The sequence below is a fragment of the Rhineura floridana genome, chromosome 1, assembly GCF_030035675.1.
Source record: "Rhineura floridana isolate rRhiFlo1 chromosome 1, rRhiFlo1.hap2, whole genome shotgun sequence".
Lineage (NCBI taxonomy): Eukaryota > Metazoa > Chordata > Lepidosauria > Squamata > Rhineuridae > Rhineura > Rhineura floridana.
The window spans coordinates 73143550-73165423 of NC_084480.1; the positions used below are offsets into that span (position 1 = coordinate 73143550).

Consider the following 21874-nt stretch of genomic DNA (forward strand, 5'->3'; position numbering starts at 1 on the left):
ATACCTTTCCTAATTATCGCTAGCATGGAATTTGCCTTTTTCACAGCTGCCGCACACTGGGACGACATTTTCATCGTGCTGTCCACTACAACCCCGAGGTCTCTCTCCTGGTCGGTCACCGCCAGTTCAGACCCCATGAGCGTATATGTGAAATTAAGATTGTTTGCTCCAATATGCATAATTTTACACTTGTTTATATTGAATTGCATTTGCCATTTTTCCGCCCATTCACTCAGTTTGGAGAGGTCTTTTTGGAGCTCTTCGCAATCCCTTTTTGTTTTAACAACCCTGAACAATTTAGTGTCATCAGCAAACTTGGCCACTTCACTGCTCACTCCTAATTCTAGGTCATTAATGAACAAGTTGAAAAGTACAGGTCCCAATACCGATCCTTGAGGGACTCCACTTTCTACAGCCCTCCATTGGGAGAACTGTCCATTTATTCCTACTCTCTGCTTTCTGCTTCTTAACCAATTCCTTATCCACAAGAGGACCTCTCCTCTTATTCCATGACTGCTAAGCTTCCTCAGAAGCCTTTGGTGAGGTACCTTGTCAAACGCTTTTTGAAAGTCTAAGTACACTATGTCCACTGGATCACCTCTATCTATATGCTTGTTGACACTCTCAAAGAATTCTAATAGGTTACTGAGACAGGACTTTCCCTTGCAGAAGCCATGCTGGCTCTGCTTCAGCAAGGCTTGTTCTTCTATGTGCTTAGTTAATCTAGCTTTAATCATACTTTCTACCAGTTTTCCAGGGACAGAAGTTAAGGTTACTGGCCTGTAATTTCCGGGATCCCCCCTGGATCCCTTTTTGAAGATTGGCGTTACATTTGCCATTTTCCAGTCCTCAGGCACGGAGAAGGACCCAAGGGACAAATTACATATTTTAGTTAGCAGATCAGCAATTTCACATTTGAGTTCTTTGAGAACTCTTGGGTGGATGCCATCTGGGCCCGGTGATTTGTCAGTTTTTATATTGTCCATTAAGCTTAGAACTTCCTCTCTCGTTACCACTATTTGTCTCAGTTCCTCAGAATCCCTTCCTGCAAATGTTAGTTCAGGTTCAGGGATCTGCCCTATATCTTCCACTGTGAAGACAGATGCAAAGAATTCATTTAGCTTCTCTGCAATCTCCTTATCGTTCTTTAGTACACCTTTGACTCCCTTATCATCCAAGGGTCCAATTGTCTCCCTAGATGGTCTCCTGCTTTGAATGTATTTATAGAATTTTTTGTTGTTGGTTTTTATGTTCTTAGCAATGTGCTCCTCAAATTCTTTTTTAGCATCCCTTATTGTCTACATGCATTTCTTTTGCCAGAGTTTGTGTTCTTTTTTATTTTCTTCATTCGGACAAGACTTCCATTTTCTGAAGGAAGACTTTTTGCCTCTTCCTTGACTTTGCTCGTTAACCATGCTGGCATCTTCTTGGCCCTGGCGGTACCTTTTCTGATCTGCATAATAAGATCTCCCTCATTCACAATTTAATAGTGGATGAGGCAGCCAATCTGGCATGTATAACTGAGACCTGGGTAGGTGAGCAGGGAGGAGTCAGTCTCTCCCAGCTATGCCAGCCAGGGTACCTGGTTCAGCATCAGGGTAGACCTGAGGGCTGGGGAGGGGGGGTTGCTGTGGTCTATAGGAACTCCATCTCCCTCTGCAAGCACCCTGTTCATGTGACTAGTGGTCTGGAGTGTTTGCACCTTATATTGGGTCAGCGGGACAGACTGGGGATTCTGTTGGTGTACCGCCCACCCCGCTGCCCAACAGACTCCGTAGCTGAGCTGATGGAGGTGGTCTCGGGTGTACTGTTGAGATCCCCCAGATTGTTGGTTCTGGGGGATGTCAACATCCATGCCAAGGCCACGTTATCTGGGTCGGCTCAGGATTTCATGGTGTCCATGACAACCATGGGACTGTCCCAATATGTCATTGGCCCAACACATGTAGCAGGCCATACTCTAGATTTGGTTTTTGAAACTGGACATGGAGTTGATTACCTGAATGTGGGGGGCCTTACATCAGTCCCTATGTCATGGACAGATCACTGCTTGCTGAAGTTTAGACTTACAGCGGCTTTTCTCCTCTGCAAGGGTGGGGGACCTATTAAGTTGGTCCACCCCCAGAGACTAATGATCCGGATGGTTTCCAAAGGGCTCTGGGGAGTTTTCCGGCTGATAGGGCTGGCGCTCATGTCAAAATCCTGGTTGAACTGTGGAATACAGAAATGACCCGGGTGGTTGACATGACTGCTCCTGAGTGCCATCTCCTGTGTAGAGCTCGTACAGCTCCATGGTATACCCCAGAGCTGAGAGTGATGAAACAATATAGGAAAAGGCTTGAGTGCAGATGGAGAAGAACTCCTAGTGGATGCAATTATACACTGGTAGGTGCCTATGGTAAGCTGTATTTAGGGGCAGTGAGGGCAGAAAAAAACCCCAATATTTTGCTGCCACTATCAAAACATCAATCTGCCGCCCAGTGGAGCTCTTCAGAATTGTCCGGGGGTTATTACACTCTGGCCCCAGGGACATGGTAGAACCATCTGAAGCCCACTGTAATGAATTTGCTAGGCACTTCCAGGATAAAATCTTTGGCATCCGCCAGGACTTAGACTCCAGTGTTATAGCAGGTGAATCAAGCAAGGTATCCAGAGCACAGCCTTGTCCCGATTTCTTGGATGAGTTTCAGTTGGTACAGCTTGACATTGACAAGGTGCTTGGATAGGTTCGTGCAACCACTTCTGTGCTGGATCCTTGTCCTTCTTGGCTAATAAAAGCTAGCAGGGATGGAACAGCCAGCTGGGCCAGGGAAGTGATTAATGCTTCTCTGCGAGAGGGGGTGGTCCCTGGATGCCTGAAAAAGGCTGTAGTGAGACCACTCCTGAAGAGGCCCTCGTTGGACCCAGAAAATCTTAATAACTATAGGCCGGTAGCAAATGTTCCATTCCTGGGTAAGGTCCTGGAACGAGGGGTTGCGGGCCAGCTTCAGACACTCTTGGATGAGACTGATTATCTGGATCCATTTCAGTCAGGTTTCAGGCCTGGTTTTGGCACTGAAACAGCCTTGGTTGACCTGTATGATGACCTTTGTCAGGAGAGAGACGAGGAGTGTGACTCTGTTGATTCTTCTTGATCTCTCAGTGGCTTTCAATACCATCGACCATGGTATCCTTCTGGGAAACCTGGCTGAGTTGGGAGTGGGAGGGACTGCATGGCGGTGGTTCTGCTCCTACTTGGCAGGTCGGCTCCAGAAGGTGGTGCTTGGGGAACATTGCTCGGCACCCTGGACTCTCCAGTATGGGGTTCCACAAGGGTCAGTTCTGTCCCCCATGCTGTTCAACATCTACATGAAACCGTTGGGTGCGGTCATCCGGAGCTTCGGAGTGTGTTGCCATCAGTACGCTGATGACACGCAGCTCTACTTCTCCTTTTCATCTTCTTCAGGTGAGGCTGTCAATGTGCTGAACCGGTGCCTGGCTGCGACAATGGACTGGATGAGGCTAATAAACTGAGGCTCAATCCAGACAAGACTGAGATGCTGCTAGTGGGTGGTTCTTCTGACCGGATGGTGGACGTCCAACCTGTCCTGGATGGGGTTGCACTCCCCCTGAAGGAGCAGATTCATAGCTTGGGGGTTCTCCTAGAACCATCTCTGTCACTTGAGGTTCAGGTAGCCTCAGTGGCACAGAGTGCCTTCTACCAGCTTCGGTTGGTGGCCCAACTATGTCCCTATCTGGACAGGGATAACCTGGCTTCAGTTGTCCATGCTCTGGTAACCTCCAAGTTAGATTAGTGCAATGCACTCTATGTGGGGCTGCCTTTGAAGACGGTTCAGAAACTGCAACTTGTGCAAAATGCAGTGGCCAGATTAGTAACAGGGACCAGATGGTCTGAACATATAAAACAGATTCTGGCCCGCTTGCATTGGCTGCCTGTATGTTTCCGAGCTCAATTCAAGGTGCTGGTTTTAACCTATAAAGCCTTACATGGCTTGGGACCACAATACCTGATGGAACGCCTCTCCCGATATGAACCCACGCGTACACTGCATTCAAGATCAAAGGCCCTCCTCTGGGTGCCTACTCCAAGGGAAGCTTGGAGGGTGGCAACAAGGGAGAGGGCCTTCGCAGTGGTGGCCCCCAAATTATGGAATGATCTACCTGACGAGGTGCACCTGGCGCCATCACTGTTATCTTTTCGGCACCAGGTCAAGACTTTCCTCTTCTCCCAGGCATTTTAGCATGTGTTTTTAAATTGTTTTAAATTTTAAAATTGTGTTTTAAATTGTTTTTAAAAGATGTGTTTTAAATTTGTATATTTGTTTTTAATGTTTTTAGTTACTGTAAACCGCCCAGAGAGCTTCAGCTATGGGACGGTACATAAATACAATAAATAAATATCTGGATTAAAGAGAATATGGGAAGGTGATTGGCAAGTAGAAGTCAAGGAGGAAGAATGGAAAAAGTTTTGGAATAAACCTCTGGTGAAAACCTCTTCCAACCAAATAAGAGAAACCATGTTAAAAATAGCTCACAGATGGTATTTAACACCAATACAGCTATCTCAAATTAATTGGATACACTCCCCCAGATGTTGGAGAGGATGTATGATGGCTGGAACTTACCACCACATGTGGTGGGAGTGTGCCTCAGTACAAAAAGTTTAGATTTTAATCTTTAATGAAATCGAAATAATCATCTTCAAACAAATAAACAGAACACCACAATTGGCGGTGCTCAATCTATTTGAAGGAGCAAACAAAGGTATAATCTATAAAACTCTATTAGGTCATTTACTGATGGCCGCCAGAATTACTATAGCTACACACTGGAAATCATTACAAGGAGCTACAGTGGATTATTGGTATAGGAAAGCATGGTATCTTGCTTTTATGGAAAAATTAACGATCAAATTGAGAGTATCCCAAGGTATTACCAAGAAAGACAATTTCTATGAAACTTGGTATCCATTTATAGTCTATGTAAATCAAAAAGAACATGGTAGAGGGCCTCCACCACATTACGCTAGAATCTGGAACGCCTAACATTGTATGTACGTTAATTTTGTCTTTTTTGTTTTAGTATTTATAAGTTGATAGACAATGATAGGTCCTTTAAAAACCCATATTGATATATGTATGTGTCCTATATTTGTTTTTTAACTTTATCTTAAGAATTTTTTGACCTCTATTATATGTGGGCTTTAAATTCAATATTCTGCAGCAAATGGGAGAGGGGAGTTTCAGATTTGTTCTGGTTATATAATTTTTCTTTTTATGTCAAGCAGTACTCGTGTTTGGAGGCTGTAATTAATGTGTAATTCTGTATCAAAAGTTAATAATAATAATAATAAACAAGTAAGGGTGAGGAAGCTCAAATAAAACAACAAGTGATTGCCAGTGTTGATTGGGATAAATTACTTGCAAAAAATGCATACATTAGTCAAAACTGCATACAAACGTGTTTATTGGGAGAAATCTGCACTAAAATGCTGAAGAATTTTCATGAGGATTTTTTTTTTAAATCGCAAATTGCTACAGAAATGTGGAGGACCAAATTTAAGCACAGAAAAATGAGAAACAGAGAACCGAAATTAGCAGACTCTTCCATCTCATCCAAGAGGATCCCTCATGATCTCCACTACTACCCCTTGGCTTTGTTCAGAACGTGTTTCCCTCAGCCCTACCACAAGCTCTTTTTCTCCTTATCTCCTCTCACCTGGATTTAACACACTGTTGAAATAATTGCGGTGGATAAAAACAAAGCCTATAAATGCACAGAAGAAAGTTGATCCTAGAAGGACAAAATGATAACTATGTATGTGGTTCAAAACACCAAAATATCAATAACTCTCTGCTCTATGAGCTCTGCAGAGAACAAGGCTTTCTAACAAACTAAAGCACAAGCATGGCATTTTCACTTTCTTGTTGATTAAGAGGCAAGAGCAGGGGAAAGCATATGAAGCATATGTACAGATATCATAATATCTGTAGTAGCCCAATTGAAGGCTCAGTATGCTTTGTAGAGTGCTCCCTCTACTGTACATTAATTTCTAGTTAAGCCTTTGCTGTGTTGCAAATGTTTGTGCAAGTGTAAGAATAGACTACCCCTCTGGAAATTATACACAGATAATGCCACAGGAATGCAAGCTAGGAAAGATGTCACCTCATGACCCCCCCAAAAGTGTATCAGCTGCCTTCATAACTTTGTGATAGGGAGGAGCTCAACAGATGCTACATCCACCTGTCCTGAAGTAATGGAGAAAAGCTGCACAAGTACTCCTCCTATAGGCAGAAGAAAATAGATTGCTTCTGCTATAACTTGTTTTATTAAAAATAATAGCATTTGTGTGCACCATGTAATACGGTAAGTCAGTTTTATTATCCTACATATCGCAGGCCACTAGTGAATTCACCTTGTAAGCTCACCCCAGCAAGTTCATGGCAGAGATAAGAGCCGCAGATACACCTCACATTTAAAGCACATTTAAAGTACATCCCCCCCACCAAAAAAATCCTGGGAACTTAGTTTTTAAGGGTGCTGGGAATTATAGCTTTGTGTAGGCGTAAACAACAGTTCCCAGGATTCTTGAGGGGGATGCTTTAAATATGCTTTAAATGTATAGAATTGAATCAGGGAATTCCCAATTCGTTGCTCAGTCTTTTGGCCAATATGCTACACTAGCTCTTATAAGACTTTATATGCTTACCTTTTCATAGTACAGAAAATCAATGTGATTCTGCAAGACAGAAACAGGTCATCTGTCCATGAGTTTATAATTGGAGGCACAATTTATCTGATTATGAAGTGGACACATAGCTCTTTACAGGTTCATGCCTCACAAGCATCACCTTATGCAAATTATCAAAGGCTGCTAGTCCTAATAACAGTATAGTAGGGCCCCGCTTTGCGGCGCTCTGCTTCTTGGTGCTTCGCTAATGTGGCGGTTTTCAATTATATCCATGTTCGCTATCTTCTGCACTTGTTCCGCTTTTTCAGCGTTTTTGCAGCATGACGCCTGATGTCCTTCTCAGACTCAGCTGCTGAGCGCATCGTCAGAGCTTGGAAAAGTTACTTTTTTAAACTACAGTTGGGCTGATGGGAGTTGTAACATTTCCAAGCTCTGACAACATGCTCAGCAGCTGAGTCCAAAAAGGGCATCGGGCACCATTTTATTGTCGGTGATTCAGTCTGATTCAGCATTTGTGAGCTCTGCATCTCTCTATATTCTGGCAATTTTCCAAACTTTCAAAGGTTAAGGTTATTATATTATACAATACAATATTTATATATACTGTATACAGTACTGTATAAATATATATAAAAATATATAATAATTTATAATATATAAATTGATTTATAACATATAAATATAATATATATATAATATTGTATATAATATACAGTACAGTAATACTGCATAATAATATAATATATATATTAATATATATTATATATATATTAAATATATATAATATTTTTGTGTTAATTACAATGGCATCCCAGTGTAGTACTAGTGATAAAAAAAGGAGTTGTAAGCCTCTTACTTTAAGTGCTAAGTTAGAAATGATTAGTGTTAAAGGAAAATTTTAACCCTTGGTAGTTCAAAGTATCTGTTAGGGAATGCTATTTGCTATTTTAAAGCCTAAATGCCTTAGGATTGTACAAAGTCCTTAAGATTAAGGAAGTTTGTTCAAGATGTTTCTTAAATATCTGCCTCCTGTTTGCCTTATAAAGTTGGTAATGAGTAAGCACAAGATGTGTACAAACAGCATAAACAGCATGATAAAGGGTCAGATACTGCTTGTATTTGTTTGTTTGTTTAAAAACTTAAGGCATGGTCAGCAGACTGTGACTCACTGTTTAAACTTGCGTTTGCAAAAGTAAGGATTAAACCGTTGAACCCTTGGGAAAAGATTAATTAGACTACTGATTAAGCAGAGCATAACAAACATGGGTGTAAAATTAACCAGCTTGTTTTGCTAAGGGTATAAAAATCTCTGGTTTTAGGGGCTAGGGGCGCTCCTTCTTGCCTCACCCCTTGTGTGTTGCATGGTGTGCCATTTATTGCAATAAATCATAGTGCCTTGGACTCGATATACCCGTGTCAAGTGGTTATTGTCTCTACCTGGAAGGACCATAAGTCATTCTTATGACAGGTTTGGCACCCAATGTGGGGCTCCAGGTTTGTTCTGGGGGGCTCCTTTCCCCTTCTCTTGCCCTGTGATCACAAGCACTCACCGCCCAGTTTTGGCGGGATCCTGGACCAAGCAGGGACTGGTGGCTCCCCGGGCGACAAAGGAGCCTGCAGAAGAAATGGGTAGGTTGACTTCCAATGCCAAGCTCCAGCACTGGTGAGTATGTCCCGGGACTGAGAAATAGAGAAAAGCAATTGGGAGGAAAGTAGAGATAGGTTGGGATGTGTCTGGGAAACGGAACCTGTGTGTTTGGCTGATGAATTTGTGTTTGTGGCTGGAAGACGACTCTCGTGCCTGGTGAGGGGGAAACCCCGTTATAACCCTTGCACGGTGAAGCACACCCGGCTTGATTGAGCCCGTCCTTTGCAAATGTGGGTAGCGTAGCCCCTCAGCGGCAAACTGCTCCCAGACCTACGGGATGTGGAAGTGCGAGAAGTGTGATTGCTTGTTGGTAAAGGTTCCACATAAAGGATAGCGCTCCCTGATAAGTCCTTGCATGGCAAGGAAGGTATAGGCTTGCACACCCACACACAACAAGATCCCACCTAGAAAGCACCATGGGAAGTACATTTAGTAAAGTAAAACCAAACACTCCCCTGGCTCGAGTTCTAGCAAATTGGCTAAAGCCAGGAGGAGGTGCCAGCTTGTCAAAAACAAAAGTTATAAAATTGTGCCAGGACGTCTGGCCAAATTATACCACCCTATGGCCCCCTGAGGATCAGTGGCCAGAAGATGGTACCTTTGAGAATCAAAGATTAATAATAATAATAATAATAATAATTTAATTTGTGGGTCGCCTATCTGGCCAATGGCCACTCTAGGCGACGTACAATTTAACAACAATACATTACATCATAATAAAATACATCATAAAATACAATATAACAATAAAACAATAAAACAGTTCCAGTACAGAGTAGTAGGCTATTTGTCGTAAAAATTTAACCCTCCCCGTAAGTCCCAAAGGCCTGTCTGAAGAGCCAGGTCTTCAAAGCTTGGCGGAATACATTCAGGGAAGGGGCATGTCGAAGGTCATACGGGAGGGAGTTCCAGAGAGTGGGGGCCGCCACTGAGAATGCCGTCTCTCTTGTCCCCGCCAACCTAGCTGTTTTAGTTGGCGGGATTGAGAGAAGGTCCTGTGTGGCTTTTTCTAGAGGATCAACATCCTGGACAGATGATATATTTGTATTTGTTTTATGAGTTTGTTGAGAAAAAGACTCCCCAACTGGCCGCAGCCGTTTCCCCACCGTACTCTGAGGTTGAGGAGATGGATATCTTAGATGATCCCTCTCTCCAATCTGCAGGACAGTATCCTCAATTGCCCCCTGTTCTCGCACCCCAAAACGTTGAACAAAGAATCCCAAAACTTGTTCTCAAACATAAACCTACATCTGCCTGGTCTACATCTGAGACTTTAAGGCGATATAATTTAAGAAGCACTGCTGGAGTACACTCAGAATCTAGTGTCAAACCATTATGGGAAATCTTGGGTTCCCCTGTGCCAAAACCAATAGCAGCAGAGTTGGTCCCAGTAACACCCACAGCACCATCAACACTGGAACAAGATCCAAATGGGATGTTTCCACTTCGGGTTGTTCCAGTGCAAGGGCCGAACAAAATAGAAAACCAAGTGGTTCATGTCCCATTTTCTACATCAGATTTGTTGAATTGGAAGAGCCAGTCTCCTAGGTTCAGAGATGATCCAGAAGGGGCATGTAGGACTTTTGAAACTATCTTTATGACCCATAAACCCTCATGGGAAGATATTCAAACTTTAGTAAAAGCCCTTCTAACTGATGCTGAGGCAGAAGAAATTGTGGCTAAAGCAGGACCTATATTAACACGATTACAGGTCAGAAATCAAGGAGACCCTAGTATGGCAAATCTCCCAGAACTAAACGCCCAGACTTTCGTATGAAATCCAAATTGGGAACCTAATAATAGTGACCATGAATGGGGCCTTAAAAGGTACAGACAAGCCTTTTTAGAAGGAATGAAAGAAGCGGGCAAAAGACAGATCAGTTGGCAAAAAGTAGGAGAAATAAAGCAGAAACCTGATGAACATCCAGGAGATTATTATCAGAGACTAAAAGAGGCAGTACGGGTCTGGGGTGGCATGGACCCTGAAGATCCTATAAATTTGGCTTTAATGAGGGGCCTGTTTAAGGTGGGCATTACAGACCCTCACATCAGAAGGATGCTGAATAGCAAGGACACTTATGACCATTCTGAGATGTCTCAGATCCTTACATGGGCCACTATAGCTCACAATAATAAAGAGTGCCAGAGTAAACAAGAAAAGAAAGAGAAGGCCATTCACATGTTTGCAGCGGCTTTGAGCCAAATAAGCAAAAAACCCTATAGAGGGAAAGGGATCCAGATGACAGACAGGAATTATGTATGTTTTTCCTGTGGGGAAAAAGGACATTTTCGGAGAAATTGTCCCACAGAAGGCCAGAGGAGGTTTCAGAGGAAGAGTGTGAGGAAGAGGACAGGGAAGAGGAAGATCCCCAGGATATGGAGGAGTTCAGTTTGTTTCAGATACAGCTGAACAAGCCTTGATTGATTTTGCATCTGATGATGTTTTAGAAGACTGACTACTAGTTGGAGAGGGTCACTGTTTTTTAGCAGCTTCCTGGCTATTGCCACAAAAACAACCAGTAATAGATTTACAAATTGGAAATCATCAATACCAATGTCTTATAGACACAGGGGCAACTCTCTCGTCTATACCCACCACAGCAGTTCCCAAAAGTGAAGTAAAGAGGACAATTGTAGGAGTAACTGGAGAACCCCAAAATTGCTCTCTGTCAAACCCAGTGATGGCCCAAATTGGACCCTTAACTGTGGAACACACCTTTTTGCTGACAGATGGACCTATGAATCGTAGGTCAGGACTTATTGTGTAAATTAAATGCACACCAGATGGGTTGTATTTAGACATACCCAGTAGTAAAATTTTGCAGTGTGCCTCTGAATTAACCATGCCAGAGAAAAAGGAAGATCAAATTTCAGAAGATCTTAAAGAACTTATAGATTCTCTACCCCCTTGGTTGTGGGGACATAAAAGTGATGAAGTTGGACTTTTAAAATCCATAAGTCCTATTAAAATCAGAGTAAGAAAGGACTTGCCTTATCCCTGTGTCAAGCAGTATCCAATCCCTCAAGAGGCAAGGGATAGTTTGAGTAAACTTGTGAATTTTTATTTGTTGCAAGGAATCCTAGAGCCTTGTAGCTCACCTTGTAACTCTCCTATCTTACCTGTTAAAAAGCCAAAGGTGGATGAGGAGGGGAAACCAGTTTACCGGATGGTGCAAGACCTTCGCAAGGTGAATTCCTTTGTAATACCACGCCACCCAGTGGTTCCCAACCCTTACACCATCCTAACAGCCATTCCTCCTGATACTGCATTCTATACAGTTATAGATTTGTGCTCAGCATTTTTCTCTATCCCAATACATGAGGATAGTAGATACCTTTTTGCATTTACTTGGCCCCCTATCTGTCAGCTGACCTGGTGCCGCTTACCTCAGGGATATTATGAAAGTCCAGCAGCTTTCAGTAAATATTTGCATCAGGACCTTCAGGATGTCAGGATGGACAATGGGTCCCAGTTTCTAATTTATGTGGATGACCTCCTCCTGTGTTCCCCAAATTTGGAGGCTTGTAAAAAGGATACTTATACCTTATTGTTGGCCCTAGCCTATAAGGATCATAAGGTTTCACCATCTAAAATCCAATTTGCTAAGGAAGAAGTAAAATACCTCGGGCACGTTCTAAAACCAGGAGAAAGATCCCTGTCCAGGGATAGGATAGATTTCATTGTAAATTTTCCTAAACCCAGGACTAAGCGCCAAATGAGAGGATTCCTGGGCATGTCAGGGTTCTGTCGCACCTGGATCCCTGGCTATGGCGAATTGACCAAACCTTTGATACAAACCACCACACAGAATGAACCAGATGAGATACGATGGAACAAGGAGTTAGAGACTAAATTTGTGCGAATTAAATCCGCCTTGGCCTCTGCACCTGCTTTGGGACTGCCAGATTACAGAAAACCCTTCTCTTTGTACATACATGAGCAAAGGCGGGTAGCTTCTGGGGTCTTAACTCAGACCCTGGGCACCTACCATAGACCAGTGGCTTATTTTTCAGCTCAATTGGATCCAGTAGCAAAAGGAGCTGTAGGGTGCCTAAGGGCAGTGGCGGCTGCTGCCCTGATTTTGCAAAAGGCACAGGAACTAATTTTAGGACATGATGTCACTTTGTATGTACCACATGCAGTAAGCCTGTTACTGAATCAAAAGAATACACAACATTTCAGCAATCAAAGACTGAATAAGTATGAAGCACAACTCCTAACCTCAGAGAATGTCATTATTCGAAGGTGCTCCACACTCAATCCAGCTACTCTCTTACCTACCAAGGAGGACGGTATACCTCATTCTTGTGTGGATGTAGTAAAGCTATGTGAAAAACCCAGAGATTTATCTGATGTACCATTAGGAAACCCAGACCTTGTTTATTTTTGTGATGGAAGTTCAAAAATCATAAATGGAGAGAGAAAATCAGGATATGCAGTAGTGACTATGGCCTTACCTTCTACCTTCAGTGCTCAGGCGGCTGAATTGTATGCCTTAACAAGAGCCTGTCAGTTAGCAGAAGGTCAGAGCATTAACATTTACACAGATTCCAAATATGCTTTTGGAATTACTCAAGCTATAGGCCAGCTATGGAAACAAAGAGGGTTCTTAACCGCGGCAGGAACAAAAATAGCAAATGCCCGTTTGGTCTCCAGCCTTTTGGAAAGTATACATTTACCCGTAGCTATCTCCATTATGCACTGCAGGGGACATTCCGTGGATGTTACAGATATGACGAAGGGAAATCATAGAGCAGATAGAGCTGCTCAAAGGGCATCATTGCAAGAACCCCTGATTTTTCAAACAGTCCTAGAGGAAGTTCAGTTAGAACCAAAGAACACTGTAATGGAATTGAAGCAGTGGCACGCAACCCTTCCCCCACCAGTTAAGTCTCTTTGGGAGAAGAGTGGACTGTTGCCTGATAACCAGGGTATTTATCGTACCCAGGAAGGAATATTTGGCATCCCCCCAGAACCCCTCCGCTTATTGTTGCAACAAATGCATAAACAAATGCATTGGGGAACCTCAAAATTAGTAGACTCAGTTCAAAGACAATGGTTTGCTCCTACTGTGCATCAAAGAGCCCAAGAAATAGTTTCTAATTGTAGCATTTGCCAGAGGACAAACCCAAGAGGACTAAAGGAAGGTCCTCCTGGGGGAAAACCTTGGGCTTTCACTCCCTTCAAGAGCCTTCAAATTGACTTTGCTGAATTACCAAAGAGTAGGGGATTTAGATATCTCCTTGTCATAGTTGATCAATTGACTGGGTGGGTAGAAGCCTTTCCTACGCATCATGCAACTGCCTTGGAGGTGGCTAGGATTTTGCTGAAGGAAATTATCCTCAGGTAATTATCCTCAGGCAGAGCCTTAGATTCCAATCAAGGAACTCATTTTATTGCAGAAATAACTCAAATTGTTGCAAAGACAATGGGAATTGAATGGAAATTACACACCCCTTGGCACCCACAGAGTTCGGGCCAAGTTAAGAGAATGAAATCTATCTTGAAAACAGCCCTTTTAAAATTAACTTTAGAAACGAAACTGAGGTGGCCTGATGCCCTGCCCTTGGCACTTCACAATATTAGAACTAATATTTAAAGGGGAACTTTAAAAATTTCTCCATTTGAGTTTCTATTTGGTAGGCCACCTCAGCGATGGAACGCTATAACTCCCTTTGTACCACCTTATGTTATATTGGATTCCACAATTATTAAGTTTCTTATAAATTATCAGAAGCAGTTCAAATCTCTCCACAGATATTTGGCTGTGAATCAACCCTTGCCCTTGGATGTAGATGCACACTCCATAAAGCCTGGACAACATGTCTACGTGAAGAAATATCACCGTAAGACGCTAGAACTGAGGTGGGAGGGTCTTTATCTGGTCCTCTTGGCCAGCCCGACAAGCTAGCAGGAAAGGACAGCTGGATACACTATACTAGATGTAAACCAGGACGAGAAGCAGCCGACTACGGACTGGGACGAGAAGCAGCTGACGACGGGGCAGCCAAAGCCCTAGCAGCTGGAGAAGGGAAGGAGAAGACCCCTGAAGAAAAGTGGCTCTCGGAGACGGTTCCGGGTCTTGGCCTGAAGACACGGTTTATTCGTCTTAAATGAAACTCTTTGCTTTTGCCCAAAAGAAAAAGTGGGCTATTTCTCTTGTGGATTATTTTTCTGTACTTGTGTTTCTGTGTTTCAATTGACAGTGTCCCCTATAGAATAAGCTGGACCCCTGGGAACGTACCTTGCCATATAGTCAAAATGGTGTCTAAGATTATTGAAATATTTCTCATATTGACCACACTTCTTATGTCCATGCTAGAAGTACCATCTAGTTGGACATGGGAAGACCCAGAATTAGTCCATGGAGTCTTAACTAACTCCTATGAAGCCATGAAAGCTTCATTGGCTGATATTCTAAAAGTTTCAAATTGTTGGATCTGTTCCCAAATCCCTCACCACGCCGGTGGATTACCCTGGCGTCTGGTGTTGTGGAATTGGTCAGATTTGTGCCACTATTGGATGTTTAAACAAAAACAAGAATTTTCCATGGCAGAATGGGAAAAAAATTGCTCTAGAGAAATAGAAAACTCTGTTTTAAGAAACATTACCTGGAATCCTTATTACCCCTCTGAAAGGCCCAAGCCAATTCTTCTTAGGGGTGGAGTAAAAGGCCTGCTTTGCTTCAAGTTAAATTCTACAAATAAGGCCAAATGGTTTGCTGGGGAAAGTATTTGTGAATATTACTTTACCCCCATTCAAAATGTTTCTGTTCCACTCGCTTATCCAAATGGCACTATGGCAAACTCAACACAGCCCATGATGATTACTCTTTCCTTGGAGTTTGTAAATATGTGGACCCAAGGCCTTCAAAGCGCATTAGCGACAGATGACTCCTGGTGGGTATGTGGCCGATCTGCATATAAATGGCTTCCTGGAGGCTGGTATGGCTCCTGTTACTATGCGTTCCTTCTCCCCCCCTTACCGAATTATGAAGTCTTTGCCTTCTGGAAGGCCCCACAGAGTAGTACCATCTGTCATATCGGAAAGTGACAGATTTGGCATGATTCTCCTACCCCACTATGGTACAGGGAAATTGGCCACCCTGTATAATAAATTATCTACTTTTGTTGAAAAGTTTGCCAATGAGACACTTAAAGTCATAAATGCCTCAAGTATTGAACAAAGGCAAATGAGCCTTGTTGTCTTGCAAAATAGAGCAGCACTTGACTATATTTTGGCATCCCAAAATGGTGCATATGCTGTCATAAAGGAAGAATGTTGCACCTTTATTCCTGATAAAAGCCAATATATCAATCAGCACATTTCCTCCGCCCAAAAGACTATAGAGGAATGGGAAAGGGTTAAGGAAGACCTCCAAGGAGGCTCCCTGTGGTCATGGTTAACTTCATGGTTGCCTGACATGGGGTGGCTCTGATCGTTAATTTGTGGGATTATTGGCTTTATGATAATTCTCATAGTAATTGGATGCTGTATCCAATGCATTCCAAATCTGCTACGAACCTTTTGCAGAACTCAGAATGCTCCTGTTACCCTCTTGGAACTGGCTGACTTAAAAGAATCAATAAGAGCAGAACAAAGGCATCGCGACTTGATGCAAGGATTCCTGTAGTTCAACATTAAAAAAAAAAGTTGAAAAGGGGGGAATGTTAAAGGAAAATTTAAAGGGGCACTCCTTCTTGCCTCACCCCTTGTGTGTCGCATGGTGCGCCATTTATTGCAATAAATCATAGTGCCTTGGATATACCCATGTCAAGTGGTTATTGTCTCTACCTGGAAGGACTGTAAGTCATTCTTATGACATTAGCTAAGTGAGCAAGGCATGTCTATGGCTGAGATAGGCCATAAGCTAGGTTTGGCTCGCCAAACAGTACAATTGTGAACGCTAAGGAGAAAGTGTTGAAGGAAATTAAAAGTGCTACACCAGTGAACACTAAAGTTATAAGAAAACATGATAGCCTTATTGCTGACATGGAAAAACTTTTACTGCTGTGGATTTGTTTGTTTATTTGTTTGTTTGTTTGTTTGTTTGTTATACTTGTATACTGCCCCATAGCCGAAGCTCTCTGGGCGGTTTACAGTTACTAAAAACAAATACAATTTAAGATACATCTTTTAAAAAACAATTTAAAACACAAATTAAAAATTTAAAACAATATAAAACACATGCTAAAATGCCTGGGAGAAGAGGAAAGTCTTGACCTAGTGCTGAAAAGATAACAGTGTTGGCGCCAGGCGCACCTCGTCAGGCAAATCATTCCATAATTTGGGGGCCACCACTGAGAAGGCCCTCTCCTTTGTTGCCATTCTCTGAGCTTCCCTTGGAGTAGGCACCCGGAGGAGGGCCTTTGATCTTGAACGTAGTGTACAGGTGGGTTCAAACCAGTCACAACGTGCCTTTAAGCTGAGCCATCATCCAGGGCGAGGCCCTTTCAATGCTATGAAGGCTGAGAGAGGCAAGGAAGCTGCTGAGAATAAATTCGAAGCTAGCAGAGGCTGGTTTAATAGGTTTAAGGAAAGAAGCCATCTCCACAACATTAAAGTGCAGGGTGAAGCAGCTAGTGCTGATGCAGTAGCTGCAGAAAGTTATCCACGTGAGCTTTCTAAGATCATCGAAGATGGTGGATATACTAAGCAGCAGATTTTCAACGTGGATGAAACAGACCTATGTTGGAAGATGTCATCTAGGACTTTTATTGCTAAAGAGGAGAAGTCAATGCCTGGCTTCAAAGCTGCAAAAGACAGGCTAACTCTCTTGTTAGGGGCTAATGCTGCTGGTGATTGCAAGTTAAAACCTATGATGATTTATCACTCAGAAAATCCTAGGGCCCTAAAGAACTATGCAAAAGCTAGCCTCCCTGTTTATTATAAATCCAGTTCAAAAGCTTGGATGACTGGCAATCTTTTCTCAAATTGGTTCACGGGCTATTTTAAGCCTATGGTTGAGGCTTACTGCAAGGAAAAGAACATTCCTTTTAAGATTTTACTTCTTGCAGACAATGCCCCTGGCCATCCTAGAGCTCTAATTGGTTTGTACAAGAATAAATGTTTTAAATCATCATAAGTTTATTATGGTCAAGGACCCACTATAAAACAAGAGATACAAAATACAGTATATATACAAAAGGAACAGAATGACAATAAAACAGAATACAAAATAAAATTGCTTCGAAGCAAGAGCATTCAGTTAAGAGGGCAAGGTTAGCCGTATTTGTTGGGAGGCCTGCATAAACTTAGCTACTTGGAGGGAAGTTTCCCTATCTGAACCAGCCAATAGGTAAGATACTATAGTTTCCGGGGGCTTGGAAGAATACCTTAGTAGCAAGAGGGAAAGATCTTAAACTGTCCCTTAGCGAAGAGTATAGGGGACAGTTTAAAACCATGTGGTGAAGGGTTTCGATGGAGCCCATTCCACATGGGCAAAGATGTTGTACAACAGGGAGACCAGCATACCTTCCTTTCAACAGTGCTGAGTGCAGAGAATTGAATCTGGCCTTCGTAAAAGCTAGTCTAAATTTAGGTACTGTAAGGTAGTCCAAATAGGGAGCATAATTTTCAGGGACCATTTTTAGTTTCAAAAAAAGAGGAGAACATATTTTAGTGGCTCCGCTGATCGTAGATTGTAAGTCAGAATCTCTAAGCCGAGATCGAATTTGGGCTTTTGCCATGGAAAATGGTTGGGATGCTAAATATTCCGCGAAAAAAACTAACCGTAATAATTTCGCTGTAAATTTTTTACACCAATTAGATGTAAAATCATCATTCCAGAGGGCAGTTAAATATCCTGGCCGTGGGTTAAACGCTCGTGAGACCCAAAAGTTCACCCCCATCAACCATGCCTGGCATTCCAAAGATGTGAGACCGCATTCTAGTCTGAGAGCTGCAGAGGTAACACATCTTGGGATGCCTAGCACCCTGCATAAGAGAAGTGAAAGAACTGATTCCACCGAGGAATTAAATGAATGTATCCAAATGGGGATCCTATATAAGAGCTGGGGGATGATTTTGACTTTGAAAACCTGGATGACAGCTGGCACGTACTGCCCACCCTTGGAAAAGAAGCGTAACACGCCCTTGATCGTGTTACGGGCATTCATAATTGCTGCTCTTATATGGGTAGTCCAGTTCATCGAGTAGTGAAAGATAATCCCTAAGTATCTATAATATGGGACCTGTTCTATTTGATGACCGTTAATTGACCAGACAGAGGTTGTTTTACAATTGGAAAATACCAAAATTTTGGTTTTGGAGAAGTTAATAATCAATCGATTTTCACTGCAATAGAACATGAAAGCTCGTAGCATTCATTTAAGCCCTACTTTTGAAAGGGAGAGAAGGGCCGCGTCGTCTGCGTACAAAAGCAGAGGGCATCTTATTTCTGCAATTTTTGGGGAGTGGAATTCCTGAGAGAGGCAAGATGCTCTCAGGTCATTTAGGTATAAATTAAATAACAGGGGTGCTAGTATGCACCCCTGTCTCACCCCCTTATTAGAAAAGATGGAGTCGGTCAAACCTCCCTCACGGCCACAACGGACACGAAGTGAGGTGTGCTGATATAGATTGTAAATCAGAGAAAGCAGCCTTTTATCGATGTTAGTATTTGCTAGTTTAATCCATAGTTTGTCCCGTGGAAGAATAAATGTTATTTTTCTACCTGCAAATACAACTTCATTGCTGCAGCCTATGGACCAAGGTGTAATTGCAGCGTTTAAATCCTATTACCTAAGAATAACTTTTGCTAAGGGTATAAATGCCTTAGACAGTGGTACAGTAGCGGGGTAAAGAAAAATAAATTAAAATAATTTTGGAAAGGCTTCACAATTTTGGATGGTATAAAAACTATTAGAGATACATGGGAGGAAGTTGAAACAACAATGAAAGGTGTTTAGAAGAAGCTAATTCCCACACTTATGGACGATTGTGAAGGCTGAGAATCCAGTGGTGGAAGTCGCTACAAATGTTGTAGAAATGGCAAGGGAATTAGAACTGGAAGTCGAGCCTGAGGATGTGGCAGAATTGCTTGTCTCTCATGACGAGACCCTAACAGACGAAGATCGTCTTCTTATTGAAGAGCAAAGAAGGAAGTTTCATGAACAGGAGTCCCATCCTGATGATAGTCCTGCTGTGCGTAGAGAAATGACAACCAAGGAATTGGAAGAAGCTATCAACTGTATAGAAACGGGGATGGCAGCTTTTGAGAGGATTGATCCAAATTTCAAAAGAAGTTCTAAAGTGAATGCAAGCCTTCTAAACAGTATTGCAAGCTATAAAGAAACTCTAAGGGAAAGGAGACGGGAAGTCATGAGGCAAAGTTCATTGCTTTCCTACTTTAAGAAAGTACCATTGCAACCTTCAACAGCAACAGCTAGCCTTGAACAATCTTCAACATCAACTGCAAGAGCTTCATGCAAGTCTCCACCATCAAAACGAATAAGATTCGTTGATGAGTCAGATGAGGGAGACTTGGATGACTTGGAGTCAGATGATGAAAATGTACCAGCTCCTGGGGCAAAATATGCCAGCTCCAGGGGCAACGAAGAAGGCTTGCCACGCAATGGAGAGCCAGCCAGCCCCATAGCCCTAAAGGCTGAAAGAGTGGACAATGCCAAGCACCTGCATAACTCCTGCATCAGCCGCAAACCGTGGAGACCCAGCAAAGATAGAAGCGCTGCAGCCAACACTCAAAGATTTTAAGGTAAGCAATGTGTGTGCACCGAGTGAGTGAGCAAGTGGAGGGGGTGGGGGGAGGGTGAGTGAGTGGGGGGAGAGAGCAAGGGAGCAGGCAGGAGGGAGGACGAGCGAGGGAGCCAGCGGTGGGAAAGCGAGCGGACGCAGACTAGCCAGCAAGTGGGTGGGCAGCTCCCTGCCTGCGATCCGCAGCAGGGAGCCTGCCACTGTAATGAGGGCGAGTGAGCGAGCAAGCAGGGTGGTGGTGGGAGAGGGCAATGCTATGGTCCACTTTTTGTCACTTTTCACTATTCGGTGGGGGTCTGGTCCCTAACCTGCCGTATGAGTGGGGCCCTACTGTATTTGTATATGTGAATCTGATGAGCAGTTGTAAGACCAGATGCTTAAGATGGAAGTGGAGAATTATTTTACCACCAAGCCATTATATTGCAAACCAATTGTTTGAAAATGACTGCATTTTTGTTTTAGCCCAACACACTTAGGACTAATGACAAGTTCCATTTAAACAGCTTCACACAAAATGTGAAAAGACTTTGAAAATGTCAGAAAGAATATCAGTGATACTGCTACTGCAGTAAAACTCACTCTACATTAACTAGCAAACTATCCTTCCTTGAAAACTATGTTAGTTTTTATCTGTTGGATGAAAATTTGACTTTAGGCACAATCCACCAAGACATTCTCCTACACAAGTTCCATTGAAATGAATAGGAACTGTTTGAAAAATAGGGCTTTTTGTAGGGGAACACACTCCCGCTAGATTCAGTAGGTCTTTTGATGATGTAAATTTTTTTTAAATCCATATAAAATTTAAAACACTCAACAAGCATTTCCATACTGATTACAATGTCCAGTTTAAATTCACCAGGGAGAAGAGTAAAAAGGTTTTAAAACTAGAATAATATTATAAAAGTGCCATCTTGGATGACACACATATCACCCACCATGCAGGGGAAAAATGAGACTGCTATCCTATGCCCACTTATCTCAGAGTAAGCCCCACTGATTGCACTATGAGTGATCAGACCAAGCACAATAATTGCATGATCTGCCAGCATATGTCAAGGTACCTTGGCTCACTTCAGAGGCCAAATTTTATTATAGAGAAAACAGAAAATGCCACAAACAATTCCAATTCCCCACGTGCTCCATGCAATATTTTGTGGTATTTTCCAACTATCCCACATAGGGAAAATTTTGGTAACAGAAGCAACACATTAGGAATCATAAATAGTGACAATGCAATCCTGTACATACTTACTCAAAAGTAGTTGGAGCTTATTTCCACTTCCAGGTAAATTTGCATTGAACACAATATGGACATACGTCTAATACTTTTCCTATTAACATTACTGTAGTCATAAAGAAATACAGCTTCCCAAGTTTATAGTAGGGCAATTCTAGGCATGTTTCTTGTACTATTTTTGTACTATGTTGTGCTATGATATGTACTATTTTTATCTGGAAGCCGCCTTGAGTTCCAGTTTGGAAAAAGGGCGGGGTATAAATAAAGATAATAATAATAATAATAATAATAATTTGTTCAGAAGTAAATGCCACTCTTTTTGTCAGTGTGTTTTAGGATCACAGACCTAAACTAGCTTAATAATTACTTTGTCTCCCTGGAGATCCTGGGAACTGTAGTCTTGTAGGGGAGGCTAAGGATTTTCAGTATCCTCACTAAACTAGAATTCCCAGGATTCTTCATGGAAAGTCTTGATAGCTAAACTGGTCTAAGTGTAGACAATAGCTATACCATATGGATGATATCCAATATTAGTCATATTGGATTCCTGCATTGAGCAGGGGGTTGGACTTAATGGCC

The 21874-nt window shown here is 42.5% G+C and overlaps 1 protein-coding gene and 1 pseudogene across 2 annotated transcripts in view; one reads left to right on the top strand and one right to left on the bottom strand.

Annotated features, from left to right (window-relative positions):
- Positions 1–21874, bottom strand: part of TMEM232 (transmembrane protein 232) — a 129595-nt gene that overhangs the window by 98808 nt on the left and 8913 nt on the right. The gene's annotated exons all lie outside the window — the stretch shown is intronic.
- Positions 7495–20055, top strand: LOC133376573 (tigger transposable element-derived protein 1-like; annotated as a pseudogene).